The 18,722-nt window shown below is 52.5% G+C and overlaps 1 protein-coding gene across 8 annotated transcripts in view; it reads left to right on the top strand.

Annotated features, from left to right (window-relative positions):
• SMOX (spermine oxidase) overlaps positions 1-18,722 on the top strand; it is a 40,550-nt gene that overhangs the window by 5,284 nt on the left and 16,544 nt on the right. Inside the window, exon 1 of one of the 8 annotated variants that reach the window (XM_057502764.1) lies at positions 10,978-10,998. The exons of the other annotated variants lie outside the window; for them this stretch is intronic. The gene's annotated coding sequence lies outside the window, so the exon portion shown is untranslated. Of the gene's footprint in view, positions 1-10,977; positions 10,999-18,722 lie in introns of those variants that run through there. 8 annotated transcript variants of the gene reach the window in all.

Below are 18,722 nucleotides of genomic sequence, written 5' to 3'. Positions count from 1 at the left end.
ACTTCTCCATAGAGCCGTCTGCACCTGCTTCTCTGGAGCACATCCCTCGGGTTCTTCAGCCCACTTGATCTGGCTCCAGTCCCACTACTTCTCTCGAACTTCCCCAGTCAGGGTCTCCAGTGATTTCCACGTCCCCACAAGCAGATCTTCCTTGACCGGCCTCAGTCCTGTTAATCTTCCCTCCTAGAGCCAGGATCCTCTCTCTCTTGGCTTCCCCTGGTTTTCTTCTTCCCCCTCTGGTTAGCCCTTCTCAGTCATCTTTGGAAACAACTCCTTCATTCAAATGTTGGTGGATCCCAGGGCTCTGTCCTCAGCCCCGTCCGCTCCCCGGACTCTCCTCTATTTACTTCCCCGCCAAGCTCTCATTCTTTCTTCTGATTTTCAAAATCAAGCATTAGTTTATAAACCTGTACATCTTGAATATACATCATGTTTATTCTCATGATTTTAAGTAGCCCCAGCCTCTATCCAACCACCCAGCTGATTTGCAGTGTTCTGGGTATCTCACAGGTATGAAGACTTTATATGAATGAACAGAACCCTGACTGCACGCCCTGAATGTGACCCTCTGCAGGCTTTTCCGTTTCAGTAAACAGCCCATAACCCACCCGCCTTTAAAGATAAGTAACCAGGTGGCATCAACTTCTCCCTTTGCCTTCCGCCCCACATCTAGTCTAACAGTGAGTCTTATTGGTTCTTTCTGCAAAATCTGTCTAGGGCCTGTTCTTCAGGTTCTGACCCCACTGCTGCTGCCCCAGGCTACTGCCCCGGGCTGAGCTGCCTTTCATGTATTGCTGAAATGCTATAGTAGCTGTACCTGCTTTCCACATTTGCCCTCCTCTAATCCATTTTAACAGAGCATCAGGAAAGATTTAGAAAGATATTGATCAGATAATCTCATTCTTCTAAAATCCTCAATGGCTCCCTGTTGCACTTGGAATAAAATTTCGAAGCTTTCCCCTGGCTTATCAGACCCTCCATGATCTGACCCCTGCTGACTCCCTCAGCATTCTCCTGACTACTGTCTGCTTTGTATCTTTCCAGGCAGCCACACCTGAATCACTTCTGTGCCTTGAACACCCTAAGCATTTTTCTGCCCTAGTGTTTTTACTTGTGCTGTTTCCTCTGCTTGTAATGTTCTTCAGGGTTTTCTACTGAGATGTCTCTGCTCCTTACTTTTCAGGCCTCAACGTAAATGTGCCTTCTTCATATGCCTTCCCAGTCTTGGTAGGGCCCCTGCGCCAGTAATTCACTAGAGCATCTAGTTTACTTTCTTCATTATGTTTATCAGCACCCATAACGGTTTGTTGTAGTTGTTTGGTTATTTTGTCTGACTTTTCAGGGGCTGGAACCTTGACAGAAAGGCCCCCTGTTGTATCTGGATCACCTATAGCCCAGTGCCTGGCATGTAGCTGATGCTCAGGAAATTGTGAGCCAGGTGGGAAGGTCAGGGCTGGGCTAGACAGACACTGTTGAGGTCAGTGCAGGAGCCCCCTTGAAACCTGAAGTGATCCCATGGATTTGTATTTTCTTTCCACAAAAAACAGTTGTGTAAATAGCTGCAAGAATCTGAGGGGGACAGTGGGGTGTGAAAAAGAGAAGTACAGAAGATACAAGTGGCTCAAAGGCAGGCCTGTACACTGAGGAGGAGACTGGGTGGGTCTGCAAGATGTGCAGTTGGTGTAGGTTTCTGTGGGTTGAGGAGAAATGATTTCCTTTGCTCTCTGGTAGAAATCCAGGAGGGTCAACAGAGGGGGGTGTGTGTGTGCAAGTGTGTATATTATCTAACTCAGGATATGGGGGTGGTCTGGGTAGTCAGGGATTTATTTCAGGCTACTCCCTTGGGTGACTGCTAGGTGCTCAGCCTTGCGGTCAGGGAGTTGAAGGGGAGGAAGAAGCTGGGGCTGGGGGTTTCTCTACAGACTCTTGTCTTTCCACCTACAGTTCTCCCCTTTGCTCAGAGGAGCCAGCTGAGAACTGAGTTGTGTGGCTGGTGCTCACAGACTGTAGGGCTGAGAATCAGGGGACCTCAAATCTGGGAGGGAGGCAAGAGAGGTCCTGGACAGATGGACCTGTGATGGAGCAAGGTAACACTGTGAGGTGAGTGGAGTGCTGGAATGAGGGTTTGGGAGCTCAGATCTTGGGTCAGGCTGGCATGTCTAGGAAAGGCCCTGAGCTGGGGTTCATGGGAGCAAGGAGGGTATTTTGGGTGGGAGAAATCAGGTAGAGGTCAAGAGGCTGGGCCACTTCCCTGGTGTACTCACCGGGTGCCAGGCAATGTTCTAAGGACTTTGCAGATATTAACTTATTTAATCCTCTTAAAACATCTCTGTAGGTAGGTCTTACTCCCATTTCATAGATGGGAAGATTGAGGCAGTCTTACAACTCATTAGTAACAGCAAGGGTTTGAACCCAGGCAGCCTGGCTCCAGAATCTGTGCCCTACACCACTCCATTCTGCCACTTCTCTCAGAGGCATCAACTGAAGGCTTCTTAACAAACAAATGGCTTTCCCTGACTCCCAGAGTTGCCTGGCCTTGGGACTTGGCAGGTAGGAAACAAATAATACCCTCTAAGGTAGAAGGGGTCCTCACTCAGAGTGGACAACTGAGTTTCTCTGCTTCATGCCCCACCTTTCCTTCCAGGAGGGCCTCTGGCCCCAGGCCACGTAGTTGGGCATCATTACACTGTGATTTTGGGGGGCTGGGGAGGGCAGTGTCCTCTGGTATGAAAACAGCTCCCAGCTTGAGATGCCACCATTAGACTATCTCCCCTCTGGGTTTAGCATTGCCCCACTGCCCTCTTTGTCTGCCTCTGGAAGGCCCAGGGAGGTCACGTAGGGGCTCTGCAGATAAACTGGCCTGATTTGGATTCCATCTAGGATATTGTGAGGTGGAGTGTCAGGACTTGGTCTTTAGCAACCTGGATAGGGGTCTGAGTAGGGGTGGGTTGAACGTGGGTGGGGACAGACAAATGCAAACTGAAAGAGCTTAATCCACTTCACTATTGGCCCTGTCCTCCTCTCTTTTTGTCTGTCTGTAAAATGGGATTGGATAGACTTTTTTCTTTGTTCCTCAGAGGCTGTGAAAGCTGCAAGCTCCTTCAGTGTGTATGCTGGAGTGCCTTCTTACAGACCCAGAATAAAGGAATGAGGACTTCCAGAGGATGCCAGCCCCGAGGAACTGGGCCAGGCAGGAGGGAGCTGGGAGGAGGGTGTGGCAGCCCTGTCCTGCAGGGCTTTCCTGTTTGGTCATGAGGACACTTTTGGGCAGGTGACTTGGCTTCCCAGGGGCCTGGCTGGCTGGCCACACAAGGGTTTGCTGACCACACAGGGATGCAGTGTCTTGCTCTAAATTCTGAGCCCCAGTGTTTAGGGGCTCTGTTCATCCAGCTTGGCAGACCCTATTAACCCCCTAGGAAGAGGGGAAGCCGAGTTGGTGATATTCTCTTCTGCATTTTGGGAAACTGAGGCACAGGGCAGGCATTCTCAGGAGTGCTTCCTCTCTGGCAGATAGAGCGCAGGAGGCTTGTCCACACTGCCCGAGTCCTTGTCTGCTGAGTTGAGGTGAAGGTGCTGGCAGAGTCTGAGAATGGACTTCCCAACAACTGCACACTGGGCCTTATTATCTGTGGTCAGCACCTGGCATCTCCTATGCCCTAGACTGGTGCTCAGAGCCAGTGGGAACCCAGGACAGGATCCTCCACTCTCCAGGAAATAAGAGTAAGCCATCCAGGTGTGAAAAATGAGGTGCAGGTCAGACCAGCTTCCTGGAGGAGGTGGTGATTTTAGAGGGTCCTGAAGTCCTGGGCAGCTTTGGCCAGCAGAAGAGAGGTTGGCATTCCCAAGGCAGAGGGGGAAGCCACAGCCTGGAGAAGTGGGTTGAAGCCAGGTTGGGGAAGGCCTTGGCTGCAAAGTTGCTGAGTCTGGACTTGATTCACTAGGCCCTGGGGAGCCACCAGAGGTTACCGGCCGCAGGTGCAATGGCTTGATTAGAGCAGTGTCTATAAAAGTGCTTCTCAAGCTCTAACTTAGACCTGGATCACCTGGGCAGCTTGTTAAAATGCAGGTTCTAATACAGTAGGTCTAGGGTGGGGCCTGCAATTCTGCCATTTTACAAGCTCCTGGGTGGTGTGATGCTGCTGGTCCAGGGGCCATTTTTGTATAGCAAGGGTTGAAACCAGGGATTCAGGGGCCAGACAGGTGCAGGGACAGGCGCAGGTCAGGTGGGACCTGGACCAGGCAAAGAGAACTGTCCTGGCTTCTGTGGACTATGTTGGGGGAGGTGTGGGCTGCCTATGTGGGGGCAGGCCAGAGGGGAGTGTGTAGGGGCACAGGATGCAGTGCACCATTCTGCTGGGAGGTGGGCTGGGTGAGGGGCCTCTGGGGGCTTGGGTCTCAGGCCCAGAACACAGGCCTGATTTCCAGGGTTCCTGACTATGTGGAGCTCCCAAGACCACAAGAGGGTGTCTTAGTGGCTGCCTCAGGGCTGGGTTACAGGCAGGCAGCATGTAGGACGTCTTATCTTTGTCCACAGCTGAGCCTGGCCCTGTGGGTAGCCAATCTGGGGTGAGCATTCTTCCTCCAGCCAGGGTGGGGCCAGTGAGATTGGGGAAACAGCTGACTCCAGCCTCAGACATGCCAGCTTCTAAAAGCCCCCAAAGCCACCCCCGCTGCCGAACCATCACCCCCAGCCCATGGAGCATCTCTTATCCTGTCCTGTGTGAGTCCTGCTGCCACTGATGGTTACATGAGTTGCTGTCGGGGTCTTAGTCCACTCAGGCCCCCTCCCTGGTGCTGGAAGTGGGAGGCCTGCATGCTGCTCTCTGCTGTGCCCCTGGCTGGGCCTGTACAGGCAAGTGTCTGCTCCTTTCTGAGGCCTCAATTTCCTGTAAATTTAGGGATTCAGTCCCCTCCCTGGGGAGCAGATGGGAGGGCCACAGGTAATGTTGGGTGGGTACTGCATCTTCTCAGAATGGTAGCTTAATACATTTTAACTTTGGGTTAATTTTAAAACTGACAAGCTTATGATAGAGTTGAACGAGCAATTTGCTTTGAAGAACTGTCCAGCATTCTTCAGGGCTCTCCCAAGGCCCCTGCTCTCTGGGCTTTGCATGGTTTGGGAGCAGGGGCTGGTATCTTAGGTCCCTGTGGACACTGGCAGGAAGGTAGGCAGTCACCTCACCCAAAGGAAGGTGGACAGGGCAGACACTGAGGGCAAAATTTCTGCTGCCCCTGGCAGTGCCAAGTGGGGCTATAAAGCTGGGCTCCCCAAATGTCTCACACATCTCCTTTTAGGACACCCTGCCTTGATTCCAGTCTATGTACCTCCTGCTGTGCCAGGTTGTCCTGAAGGGGTGGGAGGGGGTGGCATTTCTCAGATTATTCTGACAAACCTCAAAGTTGCAGGGGACAAATAAGGGTGGAAACTGGCAAATTTACTCCACCACCCTGTGGGAGTTTCAGAATGCATTGAAGAGAAGTAAAGGCTCTGATAAGTACTGCAGAGAAGAAACCTTTTGGTGTTTCCTAAACTGATTTGACCACAGAAATCTTTTTTTCTTTTTTTTTGGAAGACTGTCAAATAATGTCCCACTTACCAGGAAAACACCCAGTGGTAAGGTCTGATATGGAAGGGTACTGCCCCATGAGAAACCATAAACATGGGTGATGGGTGGGTCCAGAAGTGCCAAGGAGGGAAGGAAGGAAAGATGGAAAGATGGAAAGTTGGTCTTCTGGGGAAGGTGGATACTCGTGGCAGCCCTGGGTTCTTGTGACAACAGCTTTGCTTCACTGGGTGCGTGAGGGAAGGACCTTGGAGGACCTTTCTGTTGCTCAGGACCCAGTGGTAGGCAAGGCCATCTTTGGGATTCTGGGAGGGCCTCCCTCCATTCCCTTCCTGGCCATCTCCTCTCTCTGCAAGTTCTCCCAGCCTTTCATTTCAGGGAGCAGGAATGTAGTCTCTCCATAAAAGGCTAAATCTCTGTGCCTCAGTTTCCTCATTTGTACCACGAGGATAATGTTACCTCCATTGTAGGGCCGTTGTGACACTTAGATATCCATGGGGCTGCCCTTAGTGTGGTTGACATGGCTGCAAGCAGTGTCTCCTGGAGGGACCCAGGCCAGGGGCACAGTGGAGAGCAGCATGCAGGCCTCCCACTTCCAGGGATGTGAGAAACAAGGCCAGCAAAGAGCATGATGAAGCTTGGAGGGTGGAGTCCTGAGTAGGCCAGAGGGGCAATCTTCCATAGAGGGGAAGAAAGAGTGGGGGTGAGAGTAGCCAGGACAGGCTTCCTAGAGGAGTGGACAGCAAAGTTGGGAGATTTGGGCAGAATGAGATCTTATAGGCTACTCTGGGCCCTACAGGCCTATTCTGGGTACAGAAGTCAGACTTGGTGGGTAGGTGTAGGAGACGGGGGGCTGAGGGCAGGGAGGGTTGTCAGGGACCTGCCTTCATTCATTAGTCCATGGGGAGCTGTGGAAGGTTTAGCAGAGCAGTGGTTTGGTCAGAGCAGTGCCTTAGTGAGAAGCATGGCAGGTGTGTGAGGCCGTGATGGTGATTGGGAGTGCAACACCCCCTACGCATTGGGCTTCCTCATGGTTCCTCAAAGCTGTGCCCTTTCATGATGCAAAGCATGGGGAGGGGTCGGGTTATGTGACCCTTATCCTTAGATTCTCAGAGCTCTGAGTCATTCCCCCAAAAGATTAGGAATCTCACTCAGTCACCTTCCTTGAAGGGGTGTTGCAAGCGCAGGAGGGGGAGAGGAGTTCCAGGGCCCCTGCCCCCTTTCCCTTCCCCTTTCCCTTCCCCATTCCCCTCCCCTGTGGCTGGTGGGCCTGGGGGACTGTCAGTGAGGCTCTGGAGCCTTGCGCCACCTCCTTTGAGGTGTGAGGACTCTTTGTTCAGCAGCTCAGGTGGGGGATATGGGGTGTGGCATCTCACACTGATCCCGGAGAAGTTGCTGTAATGGGGCAAGGTTAGGCATTCACGACGGCCCTCAGGGAGGCCCTGGCAGAGGACGGATGCTCAGTGAGCTTTCTTACTGGGCCCAGCTACACTCTTGTCCTCCTCTGTCCCCTCTTTCTTCCTCAAACAGGTGGGAGCCCAGAGCTTTTCCTGCTCTCTCCAAATCGGGGTGCAAGAGGACAGAAGATGAAGAAAAGTCTTTGGGCTCAGCCAGAGCAGGGGGGCCTGGCTGGAGGGGAGTGCAGAATCCCTGACCTGTCAGCCCAGATTCCTTTATCCTCTAGCATCCTCCTAGGGGAGAATGTCAAGGAAGGTGTGACTTAAGACCAGGAATAGAAGCATTTGGAAATGAAGTGTAATTTATTAGAAAACAGAACAAAGAACCTAGCCATCCTCTGCCAACTTTGTGCCACATTCTGGCATGCCCATAGTTTCTGTCCTCTGTGCATGGCACCCCCCACCCCACCCCATGGCATAAGCTATTACCTGTTTCATTGATGGAGGCACTTGTAGCACCAGCAAATGGCATGACTGGGTCTCAAACCCAGTTTCAAGGATGTCTGGTCTGATGCCCTTTCTTCACCTTCCAGCCCCTTCAGAGCCTGTCCCCAAACCTCCAGCCATGCCTTCCTGTCCACAACCAGGCCTGGTCCCTAAGCCAGCCCAACCCTGTCCCCCAGATTCCAGACCCCAGGGAGGAAGGGCTGATGTGTTGTCCTTGCGGACTGGCAAAAACTAGACCTGGAGTCAGCTAGATTTGAAGATGACTCAAGTAGGAGACACTCAGTACTACCAATGGGCAAAGATTCTTAAGGAAAAAATTTTAAATGAGGCCTTTACATGTTAAACACACAGATTCCTTTTCCTCTCTTTTATTTTGGAAAATTAATTTTAAAAATCATACACAATTAATGCAAAACTTTTGAGTTGATCTGAAAAGGTAACCCAAGAAAAGATAATGAACTTGACTCATTCTTTGGTTTTAAAGAAGAGTAAAGCCTGAGCTTTAGTGTCTTACTAAATGAATTTTGGAGCACCTTACATTGGACGGCAGGTTGAGGAACCTCTCTGAACCTCAGTTTCCTCCTCTGTAGAATGGGAATATTGGTGTGACGATTAATTGACATATTCCACATGAAATGCTTAGCACTGTGCTCTGTACCTCAGATGTGCCCAGTGAAAAATAGTGATAATCATGATGATAGGATTATAAGAACAGACATTTCTTGATTTCAAAGCTGGTGAGTTATTAAGTCTGTCTTTGAACTCAACACAAGGGCTTGAAGAATATGTTTATTGTCCAAGCTCAGCATCTTAACTCCGTAGGTGTTTTATGGATTAAATCACAGGCTTAGGACCCACGTATGCATTTTGAAATGAACACCATTGATTTTTCAGACCTAGTTCCAGCTCCTGCTGGGGTAGGAAGGGCAGGGTGGGGGTGGGGGGGTGGGTGGGCGGGTCCTGCTTTAAGATTGAACTTCATGGAGAGCCCTTTATTGGATGATCCTGTGTTGAGACTCATTAGCAGATCACAGTTGAACCACACTGAAGTTACCAGGAAGGGAAAATCTTGGGCTAGTGAGGGAGTAGGTGACTGTTTAGAGGGAAGTATGAGTTAGTTGCTCTTAGAATTTTCTTTCATGCAGGCAAAAGCAATTAGGCCACTGTCCCATATAGACCCTATTTATGGAGGATGAAACCAAGGCCAAAGGGCTGTGGCCTGAAGTAGCACAGTGCCTGGCAAGCCTCAAGCCAGCCCTCATGGGGTAGGAAGACCTTCCTGTAGCCCACCCCACCAGTGTCCTGGTCAGGAGGCAGGTGGCCTCCTGGTGGCAGCCCCAGGTTTTGGCAGCACACCTGGGATGAGCTGCCAGGCTTGGGGACACTTCCTGCCAGTCCAGAGTGACTGGCACAATGTGTGCAGTGTCAGTCTGCAGGGAGGGGTAAGACAGGAAAAGTGCCAAGCCAAGGGCAGTCCTCAGGCCTGCTGCTCTGGGAGGCCGAGTGGGGGCCTTAGAGTGGGGCTCGGCTTGGGCAGAAAGGCAGGAGTGCAGTGTTGGCAAGACCCGCTCTGCATCCCACTCTATCTGGGGGGCCTCCATCACAGCTGGTAACCTTTCTGAGCCTGTTTCCTTATCTGTAGAGTGGGAAGCAGGGTGTTCATATTAAATGATGCTGTGAATAGGAAGTGCCCAGCACTGGGCCTGGCACACAAAGGGCTCAATAAATAGATGTTTGTTATGGGGCTTATCTGTGGCTGGTTTTTTTGAGGCTGTTTTCCTTCTTTCATTTTGTGATCATGCATGTCACCTTCACTGTGGGACAAACTCTGGGATAAACTTCACTAGAAGTCTTTGCCGATAGAGAGTTCCCAGTGGAGCAGGCACAGAGCCCAGCAATGCTGCCGGGACCCAGCAAGCCCTGGACAGCTCAGCTCTGCCTTCAGGGCTGCAGTGTTTCTGTGCGCTGGGAGCACAGGTCCCGGGCTGGCCAGCCTGGGGACCCTGTGGCTCAGGAGAGAGGGTAGGCCTGCGTGAGACCTCCCTCCTCCGGGGGGCGGGAGCCCAAGCACAAACCGGCTTTGTGTGGAGTCACGAGGGGCCCGCAAGGGGGAACTGCGCCCAAGCTGAGCTCGGCTCACAAGCCTCACTTCTTGTCAGTGGTTTTGAAAGAGTCAGTGGAAACTGCTGACTGGGCTGTCCTCCTTCACCCCAGATCTGTGAGGCTGCGGCTCCTGGCAGGGAGAGGGGGAAGCCTGTGTGGCAGCCACCTCATCTGCCAGCTCATGCCTCCCAGGCTTCAGGGGCCCGCTCTGCAGAGTGGGGGGATCTTCGTGCCGGGTCACTAGCACTGGTCTGAGGCTGGTCAGGGCTGTGCCTGCAGGTGATGCCTGATGAAGCAGGGCTGGCAGAGGGCCCTGGGCTGTGCGTCTGGGGTTGTGCTTCGTCTTGCAGTGGGAGGTGGCCTGGAGAAGTTTCCCAGGCCTGAGACAGCCCGCTGAGGGGAGCTCTGGGCTCTGGAATCGGACCCCTTGGGCCCTCCTGTTGCCTCAGGCCCCTCGCCATGTTTTAGGATCTCGGTTTCTCATCTTTCTCATCCCAGAAGCTTGTTGTGAAGGGCAGAGGGCACTGGTTGACACGGACCTCATCAGTGTTTGTCCTCGTGGTGTCATGACTGGTCACCAAGTCATCCTGGCCCCGCCCTTACCCTCCCCCTACATCCTGTCAGGCAGCAAGCCCCCAGGAGGTCAGCACAACACCTTTACCCTCTGATCGCCCCTGCTTGTCACTCTCGCTGCTCCAGTGTCACCTCATCAGAGAGGCTTCCCTGACCACCCCACAGAGAGCATCTGCCTTTCCCTTCACCCCTTCTCAGTGGCCCCTGTCACTCCGACCAGTGCCATCCTCCAGGGGGAGGCTTCTGGCTGTTTCTGTATCTCGAGTGCCTGCCACAGAGTAGCATTCACTAAATGTTTTTATTGTTCTTATTGTGGTAAAATATACATAACATGACATATACCCCCACATAATTACATCATTAAGTGTATGGCTCGGTGGTGTTAAGGACATTCGCACTGTGCTGCCATCACTGCCATCCATCTCCAGAGCTCCTTTTCATCCCATAAAACTGAAACTCAGTACCCTTAATCAGTAACTCCCCATATTTACCCCCTCCCCCAGCCTTGGGCAGCCACCCTTCTACTTTCCGTCTCTGTAGACTTGACCACTCTGGGTACCTCATATAAGTGGAATTATGCAGTATTTGTCTGTATGTTTCTGGCTTATCTCACTTGGCATGATGTCCTCAAAATTCATCCATGTTGTACCATATCAGAATTTCCTTCCTTTTTAGGGCTGAATAATATGCCATTGTATGTGTCTACCACTGTTTGTTCACCTGTCACTGGACTTGAATGGCTTCCCTCTTTGGGCTATTGTGAAGAATGCTTCTATGAACATGGCTATGCAACTGTCTCTTTGAAACCCTGCTTCCAGTTCTTTCCCCCAGAAGTGGAATTGCTGGATCCTACGGTAATCTTATGTTTGATCGTTTGAGGAACCGCCATACTGTTTTCCACTGCAGCTACACCATTTTACGTTCTGCTGTCAGTGCACAAGGGTTCCACTTTCTCCATATTCTCACTGCACTTGTTGTTTATCTATTTTTGGTAGTAGCCACCCTAGTGGCTGTGAGGACTAAACATTTTTGAATGGGTGAAAAATCTGCCCGCTGTTTCCTCCTGCTCTCATTCCCACCCCTCCCCTCTAAGGGGGAGGCCTCAGTTTCTCTCCCCCTTTGTCTGGGGACATCTCCAGCCTTTTCATCACCTGTCACACCCTAGGCTGGGAATGTGGTCCCCAGGCTTTAAGGTGTAGCTCAGACATCTCCCCACCCCAGGATGCCCTGTGCCCACCTGGACTTCTCATTGCTCTTCACCCTGCATGGTGTGCTGGGTCGGCAGTGCCTGTCCTGTTTGCAGAGTGGCTGTGTGACCATCCAACCATCCCCCTCCCCCTTTCTTGGGAGGGTTGGGATGCTGCCTGCAGGATCTTATGCCCTCTGGGGATCCAGGGCTATCCACCCTGCCTCTTCTCCTTGGTGCCCCCAAGGGGACAAGCTTACACCTGGGGCTGCCTTGCCTACAGAAGCCCAGGGGTGCCCTTCAGGCCCACACAGTAGTTTGGGTGAAGGCTGTTGCAGCTGTGCAGGAAGGTCCCATGACGGTGGCCTTGTGGGGCCAGGGGTTCAGAGAGTGAGTTCCAGAGGGAGGGAAAGGCGGTGTTGAGAGTGGACCCTTTAAGTGCCTCTGAGCCTTTGTGCATGTGGTTCCCCTTGCCTGGAGCTCACTTTTCAAGTCTCTTGGAAATCTTCTCTGACACTTCTCCTTGCACCCATTAGGTGTCCCTCCCACCTTCTCCTGCATTCACCACCACAACCCTATGCCACCATGTCCCTGTGAGTTAACTGGTAGTGGTCCTGTCTGTTTAATCCATTGCTGTGTTCTCCCTAGGGGCTAATGCAGGGCCAGGCAGGGCTGTGTCTTGAGGGAGACAAAACATACAAATGTCTCTGAAGACATCTGAGTGGGAGCCTAGGACCCATGAAAGAGCAGATCATGTCTGATGGCAAGTCCCATTTTACAGATGAGGAAACAGTCTTCCCTAAAATCACGCAGAGTCAGATTCCATCCTGCACCCTGGGTCTTCTCTAGGGAGCATCCCTGTGGGCAGAGGTTGGACCTGCCTGGCTTGAGGCACATTACAGGTGTGGGATGCAGAGAGCTTTGGGAGCTGGGCAGCAGCAGGGGAGAGAGATGGAGGTTGCTCCTCAGCCTAAGTCTGGGGAGGGAGCGGACCTTGGGCACTGCCTGGCCTTGCTGCTCTTTCTGTCTTCTCCTCTCCTGCATGGGGAAACCCTGGATATTCTGGACTGGCCAGCAGTTTGCATTTGGAGCCTGCTCTGGATCAGTGATTCTCAGCCTTGGCTATATGTTAGCATCATGTAGGGCCCTTAAAAAATATGCTCGGGTCCCACTCCAAAGAGTCTGATTCAAGTGATGCAATGTGGGGACTGGGTATGGGTCTTTTGTAAAAATCTCCAGGTGAGCCTAATGCACTGGCTGGGAAACAGTTTCTGTCTCCTGGGCCTTGGAAGCTGTAGGGTCTAGGCCAAACTCTCTGCCCACTCCACCCCAGTCCTGAGTTTAAGAAAAAAAGGATCTGGGACCCTGAGTAGAATGGGGAATTTACCTGGGAATCTCTACCGTGAGGGCCTGTTGGGGGAGAGAGCTGCTGATTGTATTAGTTACCTATGTTTATGCAACAAATTACCCTAAAACTTAGTAGCTTAAGACAGCAATAAACACTTATACTCACAGTTTCTGTGGGCCAGGAATTTGGGATCAGTTTAGCTTGGTGTTTCTAGCTTGAGGTCTCTCAGGAGATTGCAGTCAAATGTTGGCTGGGGCTGCACTCATCTGAAGGCTCGACCGGGGCTGAGGTCCACATCCTGGGTGGTTCACTCACATGCTTGGCAAAATGTTTTGGCTGTTGCTAGGACTCAGTTCCTTGCCAATATGCCTCTCATAGGGTTGCCTGAGGGTCTTCACAATGTGGTGACTGGCTTCCTCTAGAGTAAGCAATCCAAGAGAGCAAGGTAGAAGCCACCTGTGTTTTATGACCTAGTTTTAGAAGTCACACCCCCTCATTCCTACAATGCCCCATTGGTCACACAGGTCAGCTTGGGAGGGATTATGGTAGGATACAAGTACTAGGAAGTAAGGATCACTGAGGGCCATCTGGGAGGCTGGTGACCACACAGATTATCCTGTCACTGCACTTGCAGCCTCACAGATTTTTCCTGGGAGGTCCAAGCACCCCCCGTGAGTGGGGCAGTTCTTCACTTTAATCCTCTGTCCTCCCTCGTGGTCAGGCCACAACAGTATCATTGTGGGGTGGGGTGGTTCTGTGCGGGGCCTTGAGGTCATGCTCAGGAGTCATGATGCAGGAGGGCCTGTGACCTCTCTACTGGCTCAACTTCCCCATCCCCACCCATGTCTGGTCTCCTGACCCAGCCCTCCCTTGCTGAGCCCCACTAGTGTGCAGACTTGGGGTTATTGGAAAAGAAATATAAGAGCCACTGCTGTTAGGTACTTGGCTCTGGCTAAGCATGCTGCACTGTCACATTCAGCCTTGCGTGGCTGGTAGTGTTTATCCTCATCCTGCTGATGAGGAAACTGAGGCTAAGATCACTCATCTAAAAAGTGGTAGAAATTCAAACCACTGTATTAAAAAACAAGTGATCTGACCCCAGGGAGGGCCTATATGAAAACTGTGGTGCTTGAAGGTGCTTCAAAGGAGGAGACTTTGGTTATCAAGCTGCGTCATCAAGCGAACCACAAAGAAGCGTGGCTTTGTGAAGATGTGTATATGTGGGTGAGTGAGAGAGGGATGTCTCTTTCTAGGGCCACAGCAATTTAGTCAGAACAGGGCTGGTACATTGGTCGTGAGGCTGGTATTCTCTCCAGGTTCAGCCTTTTTAGGAGAACTTCCTCCCAGGGTAGTCACGGAGAGCTCCATTTCCTGCCAGCCCTATCCTGCCCGCGGTCTGGTCTGCTGTCACCAAGGGGAGCGTCACACTAAGGGCAGTATCACACCAACATAGTGATCAGGACAGCAATCAGCTCTGTGATCTCTCACACATCTGCAGTTGATGACTTCCCAGAGGGGAATTCAGAGTAGGGATGTCAGGTCCTGCTCTGAGGGGGAATCCAGGCCATGGAGTTTTATCCTAAGGGTTGTGCCAAAGGGAGCCACAGTGAAGTCAGTGTCTTTAGGACTTTGCTGGGAGACCCAAGAGGCTGGCTAGTAGGGTGGGGGTCGGGGCTGGCCTCACTCAGGGTAAGGGTGATTACTTCCATTTTATGGTTAGGGAAACTGAGGCTCAAGTTCTATGAACTCTCCCAAGGCCACACTGGTTAGGGCTGCTGTCTGGGCAGTTTCTTCTTCTCCAGGAACAGCCAGAAGTGATGTGGTCATTGGGTCAGATCCCAACCTCTCCCTGGACCAAGGGACCATGGAGTTTGCCTGCATCTGGAAGATGTGGGATCTGGGGGGAAGAACATGGGCCCTGCTTGCAGAGAGGATTTCTACATGCAGACACACACACAGATGGGAACCAGGGCCTGAGGGGTGCGATGCTGGTGTTGGAGGTAGAGGCTGAGCCGGTAAGGCTGGCCCAGATTTTTCGAGGTTCATAGGGGATGATTGTTTAGAAGCAATCATGACTGGCACCTGATCTGATCTGTTGTCAGAGTATGGTCCATTCACTGATTTTTGCTAAAGATGGGATCTCTAGGGTCGAGTTTGGGGTACAGCTGTTTGGGTCTTAGTATGGGGGCAGGAATACCTCAGCTCTGCCCTAGCTTCTTTCTACCTCTGTTTCTCTTTGCAGTTGCACTGTCATTGAGGTTGCCAGCTGAGCTCTTTGCCCATCAGAAAAACCCTATCCTTTCTTTGGCTTCTTTCCATGTTTTCTTCCCCTTGTCCACACCCAGCTAGTTTTCTGGCCTGGGTTGGTAGTCTCCAGGGACTGTGACTGCACGTAGCTATAAGCTGGAGTCCTGGAGCATTCACCTGGTCTGCCTGGCCTTGCAGAGCATCAGGGGAAATAAAGGTCAGGCTAGAGTGCTCACCTGTCCAGGGGTGCGTCCCCTGCTGCCCACCAGTGCCTGTGTGGGCCATGCCTTTGGCTCTGTCCCCCATACAGTGAGTTAGGGCTGCCTCTACTCATGCACAGCAAGCTCACCCACTTCTCCTCTGAAAAGGCTTACAAAGCTTTTTAAAGTTGTACTTTTAGGGACTTTACACATCTGGTTGCAGGGAAGAGCTGTGGGTAACAAAGATATTGTGCTGGGAGAGAAGTCTAAGTGCCAGGAAGGACAATGAAGCCCCTTGCCCACCTTGGCTGGTGAGGGCCAGAGAACATAGGTGGTGGGAGGGTTTGTGGAAGGAGGCACCCATACCTGGTCCCTTTTTTGAGCTTGGGCTTAGCTAATGGGCCATTGTCTCTCATCCCTGCTTCCCCAGAACTGGGTAGTACCATCAGGCTAAGTCACATTTGGGGGTCAGTCAAACACAGGCCATAGGGCAGTATGATGTCAGGGTCAAGGTCAAAGTCCAGTCTGATATTAGGGTGGAAGCCAAGGCTGAGGCCTGGATCTGAGCTCAGACGTAGCCTAGGGTTTTTCTACCAGCTAGACGGAGCTCTGGGCTTAGGAGAGACAGCTTCTGCCTCTGCTCTGGTCTCTTTGGGGACCTTCTTTCCTCCCTCTCTGAGGTGACCCTGGCAGGTGGCCACACCTCTTATCTGTGCTATCTCATTTAATCCTCCCAGCAACCCCTCCAGGTAGCTGCACCCATCCCCATTTTACAGATGGGAAAACTTGAAGACTAAAGGAGGCAGGTTGGCATGAGGTGGGGCTTGGACCAGTGTGTCCGGGAGGTGGGGTACGGATGCTGTGTCTTTGTGGTGTGTTTAGAGGGGCTGGCCAGATAAGGCCCAGAGAAGGGAAGACATTGGCCTTGAGTCACCTGGCAAGTGGGGGACTGAGCTGGAGCCCGAACCCAAGTCTTTGGGCTCCCAAGTCAGTGTTCTCCCTCCTCTGTGTTCCTGGGCTCATAGGCTGCCCCTGCCCTGGGCCCGTGTTTACATCCTCTCACCCCCATGCCCACCCCCTGTGGTTGGCCAGGCCTGGCTCAGCAATCCTGTCTCTTGCACTTCCTGGCTGGCTGGCTTGGGTGAGGAGGGCTGTGGAGGGTTTGGCTGGGAGGAGTTCAGGCCCAGCTCCTCCCTGGGGTTGATGTGGGGAGGGGCCTTTTGGGCAGACACAGAGCCCCTTTGTCTGGGCCACTGTGCAAAGCAGCTGGTCTGGGATTTCTGGGCATTTTTTACATTGAAGAATAATTGCATTGTTTGGGGGGCCCGCGAGAATCTAAATCCCTCCCCAGATCTGCCAGGCAGTCTAAAGAGATTCCCCTGGAACAGCCCCCAGCTTCCCTCCCCTCTATCCCCTCCTGTTAGAAGACTGAAGCAGAGAGGGGTCCCTCCAGGGAAACTGAGGTAGGGCTGCTGCCTTGGGCTCTAGGAGTGTCTGTTGGGAGGAGAGGCCTGTGAGTCCCCAAAGTTGGGTGGGGAGAATGCAGGTGGCCCTCAGGGCCCTGGGCAGGGATCGGGGAGCAGGCCTGATTGGATGGGTTGGACCCATTTTGGAGTGCTTCAGCTGGTGGTGTCTGGACCCAAAAGGGTGAGGTGAGGTGGGCTACTTCCTTGGCCATATTCTTCTTCTCTGGGAAGTGGGTCATTCATTCTGGGGTGACCTGGAGAAAAGGACAGGGGGGCAGACTGTTTGGGAGAAGCCTGTGTTCAGAGGGGAGCCAAGGGAGGGTAGACTATTTTATATCTTTTGAGAGATGACCTTGGAATTGTGGGAGGCACCTGGGAAGCATGCTTTCTGTGGTGCTGGTGCTGTTGTAGTGGCCTGGTGGGGAGTGACCTGCTGCTTTCTGGGTGAGCTGGAGTGCACACCAGTGCTGAGGAATGAAGGGGGTGTCTTGGGCTGGGCTACTGACCCTCCTTGTGGTTCATTCCAGGGCTTGGGGAGGCAAGGGGTCACCAGTCTAGCTGGGACCATGGTCCTGCTCCGGGATTGTGGGGCTACAGCCTCACTCCTAAATTGCAGGCAGTGGGATCTCCTGGAGTGAGAGGTCCATGCTTTGGGAAGAGATGAAGGACAGAGTGGGGGTGACGGCAGAGCAGAACCAGGGCACAGAACTTGCATTTCCAGGGAACCTGTTACCTCAGGGAGCAGTGGAGTAGGCCTCGCTGGTGGGTCAGTAACAGCCATGCAGGCACCCTGCTGTCCAACCAGTACCCTGTGCAAGGCGTATCTAGTAAGGGAACCTGGAGCCAGCTTCTGCCATGTGTGTGAGGGGTGAACCCTCAGGGCTTCAGGTGGGCATGTTTGGAGATGCCCAAGACTTTGGCAAAGCTGGGTTATGAGTTATGTTTGGGGGTGGGTGTGAATGAGAACAGAAGCCAGAAAGACCAGCCAGGTCCACAAGGTAAAGCGCTGATGCGCTGAGAGCTTCCCCTTGCCAAGTGCATCCTTGTAGGTGCTCAGTGAATTGCTGGATTTTATTCCTGGTGAGCAAGAGGCCTGGCCATACTTGTCTTTGAGGGGCATGATTTGGGGCAGGCCTAGCAAATTCTCTGGGGGCGAGGTTCAGATGGAGAAGTCAGGTGGGCGTCTGTGCAATTTGAGGGTAGAGGCACCAGTGATTCCTGCCATGGGGTTGACATTCTTGGCCTGACGGATAAGGGCAGGTCTTCTGCTAAGGACGTCTTCAGCTTGAGCCTTGGGCCTGGCTGGGAAAACACAGGGAGGTGCATGGCACCCCCAGCTCAGTTTTGGGCATTTCCAAGAGGGGTTCAGCAGGGCTAGATGTTGGAGGCCAGGACGAAAACATGTCTCTAGTATTTGGTGATTAGGAGACACTTCTTGGAGGGTAAATTTGAGGGTGACAAAATGAAACTGGTGAGGATGTTGAGAGAAGATGGATGAGGCAGTGGCAGGGACACGTGTGGCTGCTGGTACTCATTCCCATTGCCTGGCTTCGTAGTCTTCATCTGTCTGCCTTTGGTGACTCTGCCCAGGGACACGGTCTGTCTTCCCTTTTTTCGTCTCTCCTCCTGCTGCTGCTGCTTTCTTTCCAGTCTGGCTTCTTGGGCAGGCTCAGTTAGGCAGTGCTGGCTCTGGGCAGCAGCTGGGGGTGGTAGCCTGCGGGCCAGGGCAGAGGGTAGGATTGGCAGGGGCGCATCTTGAATGATGGGGGGACAGTCATGCCATGGCTGGCCTGAAGTTTTGAAGCTACCAGGCTTGACCTGCTTGGGACACGGGTCCCACCATTCTGCCACGGAAGGAGGAGCCAGAAGGCAAGGGTGTGCTGCCCTGCCCCTCCTCCCCCCTCCCCCCTGCTCCTCCCTGCCTGGCTGAGCCAGCACTTTTTTCTTCTCTCCTTTATCTGCTCAAAAAGTACAGGGTGTTCTGTTTCTCCTGTGCATACAGATCAAGGAGCGGATGTTATTTATTTATTTCTTCCTGAAGCTGGAGTCAAGAGGACAGGCAGGCACTGAGGAGTGTGAAGTGATCCTTCTTCTTCAATAAGGCATTTTCTCATAAAATTAAAAAAAAAAA

Source organism: Manis pentadactyla, chromosome 5 (assembly GCF_030020395.1).
Source record: "Manis pentadactyla isolate mManPen7 chromosome 5, mManPen7.hap1, whole genome shotgun sequence".
Classification (NCBI taxonomy): domain Eukaryota; kingdom Metazoa; phylum Chordata; class Mammalia; order Pholidota; family Manidae; genus Manis; species Manis pentadactyla.
The sequence above is the reverse complement of the archived record's forward strand: the minus strand, read 5'-3'. Positions and strand labels throughout refer to the sequence as shown.